At 34.1% G+C, this 9,056-nt stretch overlaps 1 pseudogene; it reads left to right on the forward strand.

Annotated features, from left to right (window-relative positions):
• Positions 1-887: 887 nt before the first annotated feature.
• On the forward strand, positions 888-5,776 carry LOC115849700 (glutaredoxin-2, mitochondrial pseudogene; annotated as a pseudogene).
• Positions 5,777-9,056: the final 3,280 nt, after the last annotated feature.

A 9,056-nucleotide genomic window follows, 5' to 3' on the forward strand; every position in this document is an offset into this window, starting at 1 on the left:
AGACACATAATCAAACATTCAAAAGACAAAGACAAAGAGAGAATCCTAAGAGCAGCCAGATGGAGGTGACTCATCACATATGAAGAATCCTCAATAAAATTATTAACAGGTTTCTTATCACAACATTTGGAGGCCAGAAGTCAGGAGGCCTATATATTTAAAGTGATAAAAGAGAAAAATTGTTAACCAAGAATCCTATACTCAGCAAAACTGTCCTTCAAAGGTGAGGCAGAAATTAAGACATTCTTAGACAACAAAAGCTGAAGAAGTTTGTTACCACTAGACCTGCGCTTGAGCAAGAAATGCTCAACAGAGTCCTGCAGGGGTGAAATGAAAGGACACAAGGCAGCAACACAAAATCACATGTAGAAATAAAAAACTCACCAAATGTAAACATGTGGACAATTATAAAAGCCAACATTATTGTAGCAATGGTTTGCTACATATGTTGCTAAATATGTATAATAGCTAAGATATGAAAGCAAAATAAGTGTCCATCAACTGATGGACAACCTATTTTTCTATAGGACTCAAGAGATGAAAACATTTTTAAAAATTATTGCTCTAAAAGCTAATACTATTATAACTGTGGTTTACAACTTAATGCTTTGTTTGAAACATAATTTAAGACTCTAATGCATTTAAAAGAATTATTAGTTAGTGTTTTAGTGTATGCTATATATAAAGATGTAATTTTGTGACCTCAACAACCAAAAGGGGTGAGGACAGTGCAGTAAGTGGGCAGAATTTTTGCATGTTATTGAATTTAAACTGGTAAAAATTCAAATCAAGACCATGTGTTGGTGCCATGCAGATTTGGTGGGAACAAAGCTATAGTGGCTTCAGTAGGCCATCTTGGTTGGGCAGCAGTTGCTTCTGCCTTTGGGATGGGGAATAGCACAACATCATCTTTGGGGAACTCAGCAACTGCTCCTGTGAATCAGACCCAAGAAACAATTTCTGATAACTGGGTGATGATTGCCTCAAAAACATCCTTTTCTTACAGTACAATGGCAAACATACTTTCCCATGACATGAATGTTAACTATAAAGTGGTGGAATTGGACATGCTTGAATATAGAAGCCAGTTGGAAGATATTCTTTTCAAAATACACCAGTGAAAGAAGTGTGCCAAGAATATTTGTCAATGGAACTTTTATTGGAGGTGCAACTGACACTCATAGGCTTCACAAGGAAGGTAAATTGCTTCCACTCTTACATCAGTGTATTTTTTACAAAGTATGAGGAAAGAATTTTAGTGATATGTGCTCATAACTTTGATACTAAAATGTCAACTATATAAAGTGATAATGCCTGATAGTGTATTTTAAATATTTGAAAGTTTTAAATTGGAAAATTATCTCTATGAAAAAATCATAATGAACAATAAATCACTGTGAAAAACTCAGAAATTCAAATTAGTGTTATAATTTTAAAATTATAAATGTAATCCTCATGGTAACCATAAAGAAATAGATAAATAACATACACAAAAAGAAAAGAGAAGAGAATTAAAATATTCCACTACAAATAATGAACAAAACTCAAAGGAAAAGACCAATGCAGGGAATGAGGGACAATAAAGCTGTAAAGCATGTAGAAAACAAATAGCAAAATAGAAGTTCTTGCTTATCAGTAGTTACTTTAAATGTAAATGGAAGAAATATTCCAATCAAAAGACAGAGGTTGGCAGAATAGCTAAACACACATTATCCAAGTGCATGCTGTCTACAAGAGATCCATGTCAGATCCAAAGAAAGACAAATAGACCAAAAGTGAGAAAATAGAAAAAGATATCCCATGCAAATAGTAACCTAAAGAGAATATGGTAGCTATACTAGTATTAGAAAACGTAGACTTTAAAACAAAAGAGTTTACAAGAAACAAAGAATAACATTATATATTATTAAAAGATTTAATACAGCAGAAACAACAATTATAAATATTTATTTACAGACAATAAGAAACCGTCAAAATATAGGAAGTAAAAATTGACAGAATTGAAGAAGTAGTTCTATAATAATAGTTGAAGATGTTAATAACTCACTATCAATAATGGGTAGATAAACCAGATAGAAAAAAGTAAGAAAATAGAGGACTTTAACAGCACATTAAATTAACTATATCTAACAGACACATATAGAACACTCTACCTAATAACAACAACATACACATTCTTCTCAGGTGCACATGGGATATTTTCCAGGAAAAAGCATATATTAGGTCGTAAAGTGAGTCTTAAGAGATTTTAAAAGTTAGCTTTCATACAAAATATATTCTCCAATCCAATGGGATAAAGTTAGGAATCAATAACAGAAGGAAAACTAGAAATTTAACAAAATATGAAAATTAAACAATACTTTCTTAACAAATAGATCAAAGAAAAGATCATCAGGGAAATTAGAAAATACTTAGAGATGAATGAAAATTAAAACACAACTAACAAAACTTACAAGATGCAGTGAAAGTAGTGCTAAGGGGAAATACATGGCTATACAAGATAACATTAGAAGAAGCAAGAAAGATCTCAAATCAAAAAGATAATTTTAAAACTTAAGGAATTAGAAAAAAAAGAGCAAACTAAACCCAAAGCTAGTAGAAGGAAATAAATAATAAAGATTAGAGCAGAGGTAAATGAAATAAAAAATAGAATAAAATAGAACGTAATCAATGAAACCAAAAGCTAGTTCTTCAAAAAGATCAACAAAATTAACAAACCTTTAGCAAGATTAAATACAAAAAAAAGAAAGAGAAGATTCATATTACTAAAATCAGAAATAAAAGTGGAGCAAGTCCCGGAAGCCCACATTCCGACCCTGACAAATCTTCCTCCGGTCACACAGGTCACAGTCCTGAGCCCCGCCCCCATCAAAGCCTCCTCTGGCCATGTGGGTCAGTGGACCCAAGCACCACCCACCTCCAAAGCTTCTTCTGGGTATGCTGGACTCTGCAGCCATGCCAGTGGAAGCCCACACCCCAGCTGGCCTACGCAGGTACCTGTGTTCTGGGCCAGCTTCAGGAGCAGACACTGGTGAGAGGAACATATGCAGGGGTGGGGCTGACAAAGTGGTTCAGAGACCTACCTAGAGGTTTTGGAGGGTATATTGGGGAGGTGGAGATTCGCTGTAGCTCACTGTGGGGGCATGGATACTGATAGTGGAGGCACCAGGGAATTTTTTAATTTAATTAATTAATTAATTAAAATTTTTTCCTTTTAATTTTTTTACATTGTTGTTCTGTTTTGTAGTTTTATCTTCTTTTTTATTTTTTCCAATTTATTTTACTAATATTATTTTATCTCATTTTTTATTCTTTGTTATTGTTCTGCTCTTTTTTGCTTGTTGTCTTTTTCTGTTTGTCTTGTTCACTTGTTGGTTTGTTTTTTCAATATTTTTATTTTGTTATCTTCTTTTTTATTTTATTTACTTTTTTTTTCTTTTTGTCATTTTTCAGTGTCTTCAGTTCATTTAGCTTTTCGTTTAGTTTAGTTTAGTTTTGTTTTGTTTTCTGTTTAGGTTAGTTTTGTTTTTATTTTTGGTTTCAGTTTTTGGGCTCTCTTGTTTGGGTGTCTTCTTGTTTCTGGCTTTCCTTGTGTTTTGTTGTTATTGTTGTTTGCTTGTCAGTTTGTTTTTCATTTGCTTGTATTTGTTTTTGTTATTTGTCTTAGGTTTTATTTGTTTTCTTTTCTTTGTGTGTGTGTGTTTGTTTTTGTTCAGTTTGGTTTTTATTATCTGCCTTGGGCTTCCTTTTTCTTTTTTCTTTTTTTCCTGAGCCATGTGGTTTGCAGGGTCTTGGTTCCCAGGCCAGGTGTCAGGCCTGAGTTCCTGTTGTAGGAGCACCAAATCCAAGCCACTGGACTACCAGAGAAATTCATGTCCCAGGAAATATGATTAATTGGTGTGAGTTCTCATGGAAGTCCTCATCACAGCAACAAGACCCAGCTCCAACCAACTGCCTGCAAGCTCCAGTGCTGGACTTCTCAGGCCAAAGAACCAGCAAGACAGGAACACATCTGCACCCATCAACAAAAATAAGAAGACAAAGAAATATGTTACAGATGAAGGAGCAAGGTAAAATCCTACAAGACTAAATAAATGAAGAGGAAATAGGCAATCTACCTGAAAAAGAATTTGGAGTAATGATAGTACACATGATCCAAAATCTCAGACATAGAATGGAGGCATGGATTAAGAAAATACAAGAAATTTTTATAAAGGACCTAGAAGAACTAAAGAACAAACAAACAGTGGTGAACAACACAATAAATGAAATGAAAAATACACTAGAAGGAATCAATAGCAAAATAACTGAGGCAGAAGAACGAATAAGTGAGCTGGAAGATAGAATGGTAGAAATAACTGCCAAGGAGCAGAATAAAGAGAAAAGAATGAAAAGAAATGAGGACAGTGTCAGAGACCTCTGGGACACATTAAATGCCTTAATGTTCTAATTATAGGGATATCAAAAGAAGAGAAAGAGAAAGTGTCTGAAAAAATATTTGAAGAGATTATAGTCAAAAACTTCCCTAACACAGGAAAGTAAATAGCCACCCAAGTGCAGGAAGTGCAGAGACTCCCATACAGGATTAACCCAAGGAGAAACATGTGAAGACCCATATTAATCAAGCTAACAAAAATTAAATTCAAAGAAAAAATATTAAAAGCAGCAAAGGAAAAGCAACAAATAATATACAAGGGAATCACCATAAGGTTATCAGCTGATTTTTCAGCAGAAACTGCACAGGCCAGACGGGAGTGGCAGGATAGATTTAAAGTGATGAGAAGGAAAAACCTACAGTCAAGATTATTCTAACCATTTCAATGGAGAAATCAAAAGCTTTACAGACAAGCAAAAGCTAAAAGAAATCATCAACAACACACTAGCCCTACAACAAATGCTAAAAGAACTTCTCTAGGTGGGAAACACAATAGAAGAAAAAGATCTAAAAAATAAACCCAAAACAATTAAGAAAATGGTAATAGGAACATACATATATATAATTACCTTAAATGTAAATGGATTAAATGCTCCAACCAAAAGACACAGACTGGCTGAATGGATATTAAAAAAAAAGAAAAACACATATATATGGTGTCTACAAGAGACTGATTTCAGACCTAAGGACACATACAGACTGAAAGTGAGGGGGTGGAAACATATTCCATGCAAATGGAAATCAAAAAAAACTCAGAGTTGCAATACTCATGTCAGACAAAATGGACTTCAAAATAAAGACTGTTACAGGAGACAAGGAAGGATGCTACATAATGATCAAGGGATGAATTCAAGAAGAAGATATAACAATTGTAAATATTTATGCATCCACCATAGGAGTACCTCAATACATAAGGCAAATGCTAACAGCTAAAAAAGGGGAAATCAACCATAACAAAAAAATAGTGGGGGACTTTAGTACTTCACTTACACCAAAGGCAAGATCATCCAGACAGAAAATTAATAAAGAAACACAAGATTTAAATGACACAATAGGCCAGATAGATTTAATTGATGTTTATAGGACATTTCATCCAAAAACAGCAGATTACACTTTCTTCTCAAGTTCACATGGAATATTCTCCAAGATAGATCACATCTTCAGTCACAAATCAAGCTTCAGTAAATTTAAGAAAATTGCTATCATATCAAGCATGTTTTCCGACCACAACACTCTGAGATTAGAAATGAATTACAGGGAAAAAAAAGTAAAAAACACAAACACATGGAGGCTAAACAGTACGTTACTAAATAAACAAGAGGTCACTGAAAAAAATCAAAGAGGAAATCAAAAAATACCTAGAGACAAATCACAATGAAAACATGATGATCTAAAACTTATGAGATGCAGCAAAAACAGGTCTAAGAGGGATGTTTGTAGCAATACAATCCTACCTCAAGAAACAAGAAAAATCTCAAATAAACAACCTAACCTTACATCAAAAGGAACTAGAGAAAGAAGAACAAACAAAACCCAAAGCTAGTAGAAGGAAAGAAATCATAAACATCAGAGCAGAAATAAATGCAGTAGAAACAAAGAAAACAGTAGCAAAGATCAATAAAACTAAAAACTGGTTCTTTGAGAAGACAAACAAAATTGATAAAGCTCTAGTCAGACTCATCAAGAAAAAGAAGGAGAGGATTCAAATCAATAAAAACAGAAATGAAAAAGAAGTTACAGTGGACACCACAGAAATACAACGCATTGTAAGAGACTACTACAAGCAACTCTATGCGAAGGACAACCTGGAAGAAATAGACAAATTCTTAGAAAGGTATAACCTTCCAAGACTGAATCAGGAAGAAAAATAAAATATGAACAGACCGATCACAAGTGCTGAAATTGAAACTGTGATTAAAAATCTTCCAACAAACAAAAGTCTAGGACCAGATGGCTTCACAGGTGAATTCTATCAAACATTAAGAGAAGAGCTAACACCCATCCTTCTCAAACTCTTCCAAAAAAATTACAGGGGGAGGATGACTCCAAGCTCATACTATGAGCCTACTATTACTCTATATCAAAACCAGACAAAGATACTACAAAAAAAGAAAATTACAGACCAATATCAGTGATGAACATAGATGCAAAAATCCTCAACAAAATACTAGTAAACAGAATCCAAAAACACATTAAAAGGATCATACACCATGATCAAATGGAATTTATCCCAGGGATGCAAGGATTCTTCAATATACGAAAATCAATCAGTGTGCTATACCATATTAACAAATTGAAGGAGAAAAACCATATGATCATCTCAATAGATGCAGAAAAAGCTTTTTACAAAAATCAACACAAATTTATGTTTCAAACTCTCCAGAAAGTGAGTATAGAGGGAATGTACCTCAACATAATAAAGGCCATATACAACAAACCCACAGCAAACATCATTCTCAATGGTGAAAAACTGAAACCATTCCTCTAAGATCAGGAACAAGACAAGGATGTCCACTCTTGTCTATTATTCAATATAGATTTGTAAGTCCTAACCATGGCAATCAGAGAAGAAAAACAAATAAAAGGAAAAAAAATCGGAAAAGAAGTAAAACTGTCACTGTTTGCAGATGACATGATACTATGCATAGATAGTCCTAAAGATGCCACCAGAAAACTACTGGAGCTAATCAGTGAATTTGGTAAAGTTACAGGATACAAAATCAATACACAGAACTCTCTTGCATTCCTATACGCTGAAAATGAAAGATCAGACAGAGAATTTAAGGAAACAATTCCATTTACCATGGCAACAAAAAGAATAAAATACCTAGGAATAAACCTATGTAAGGAGGCAAAAGACCTGTACTCAGAAAACTTAAGACACTAATGAAAGAAATCAAAGATGACACAAACAGATGGAGAGATATACCATGTTCTTGGATTGGAAGAATTAATATTGTAAAAATGGCTATACTACCAAAAGCAATCTACAGATTCAATGCAATCTCTACCAAATTACCAATTGCATTTTTTACAGAATTAGAGCAAAAAAATTTACAATTTGTATGAAAACACAAAAGACCTCGAATACCCAAAGCAATTTTGAGAAAGAAAAACTGAGCTGGAGGAATCAGACTCCCTGACTTCAGACTATACTACAAAGCTACAGTAATTAAGACATTATGGTATCAGCACAAACACAGAAATATAGATCCATGAAACAGGATAGAAAACCCAGAGATAAACCCACCCACCTATGGTCACCTAATCTATGATAAAGGAGGCAAGAATATACAATGGAGAAAGACAGTCTCTTTAATAAATTGTGCTGGGAAAACTGGACAGCTATATGTAAACGAATGAAATTAGAAAACTTCCTAACACCATGCACAAAAATCAAATCAAAGTGGATTAAAGATCTAAATGTAAGGCCAGACGCTATAAAACTCTTAGAGGAAAACCTAAGCAGAAGACTCTCTGAAATAAATTGCAGCAAGATCATTTTTACCCACCTCCTAGAGTAATGAAAATAAAAACAAAAATAAACAAATGGGACTTAAAAGCTTTTGCACAGCAAAGGAAACTATACACAAGAAGAAGAGACAAACTTCATAATAGGAGAAAATATTTGCAAAAGAAGCAACCTACAAGGTATTAATCTTCATAATATATAAACAGCTCATGCAGCTCAATATCAAAAAATCAAACAATGCAATCAAAAAACGGACAAAAGACCTAAAAAGATATTTCTCCAAAGACATACAGAAGGTCAAGAGGCTCATGAAAATATTCTCAACCTCAGGAATTATTAGAGAAATGTAAAATAAAGCTACAATGAGGTATCACCTCACACCAGTCAGAATGGCCAGCATCAAAAAATCTACAAACAATTATTGATGGAGAGGGTGTGGAGAAAAGGGAACCGTCTTACACTGTTGGTGGGAATGTAGATTGATACAGCCACTATGGAGAACAGTATGGAGGTTACTTGAAAAACTAAAAATAGAACTACCACATGACCCAGCAACCCCACTCCTGGACATATACCTGGAGAAACCATAATTCAAAAAGCTACATGCATCTCAATGTTCACTGCAGCTCTATTTACCATAGCCAGGACATAGAAGCAATCTAAATGCCCATAAACTGAGGAATGGATAAAGAAGATGTGGTACATATACACAATGGAATGTTACTCAGCTATTAAAAGGAATAAAATTGTGTCATTTCCAGAGATGTGGATGGACCTAGAGACTGTCATACAGAGTGAAATAAGTCAGAAAGAGAAAAAACTAATATTGTCTATTAATGCATATATGTGGAATCTAGAAAAGTGGTACAGATGAACCTATTTGCAAAGTAGAAATAGAGACACATATGTAGACAACAAATGTATGGACACCAAGGTGGGGGGGTGGGATGAATTGGGAGATTGGGATTGACATATTTACACAACTATTTATAAAATATATGACTAATGTGAACCTACTGTATAGCACAGGGAACTCTACTCAGTGCTCTGTGGTGACCTAAATGGGAAGGAAATCCAAAAAGGCGGGGATATATGTATACGTACAGCTGATTCACTTTGCTGTACAGCAGAAACTAACACCATATTGTA

The sequence above is a fragment of the Globicephala melas genome, chromosome 17 (genome assembly GCF_963455315.2).
Source record: "Globicephala melas chromosome 17, mGloMel1.2, whole genome shotgun sequence".
NCBI classification, from domain to species: Eukaryota; Metazoa; Chordata; class Mammalia; order Artiodactyla; family Delphinidae; genus Globicephala; species Globicephala melas.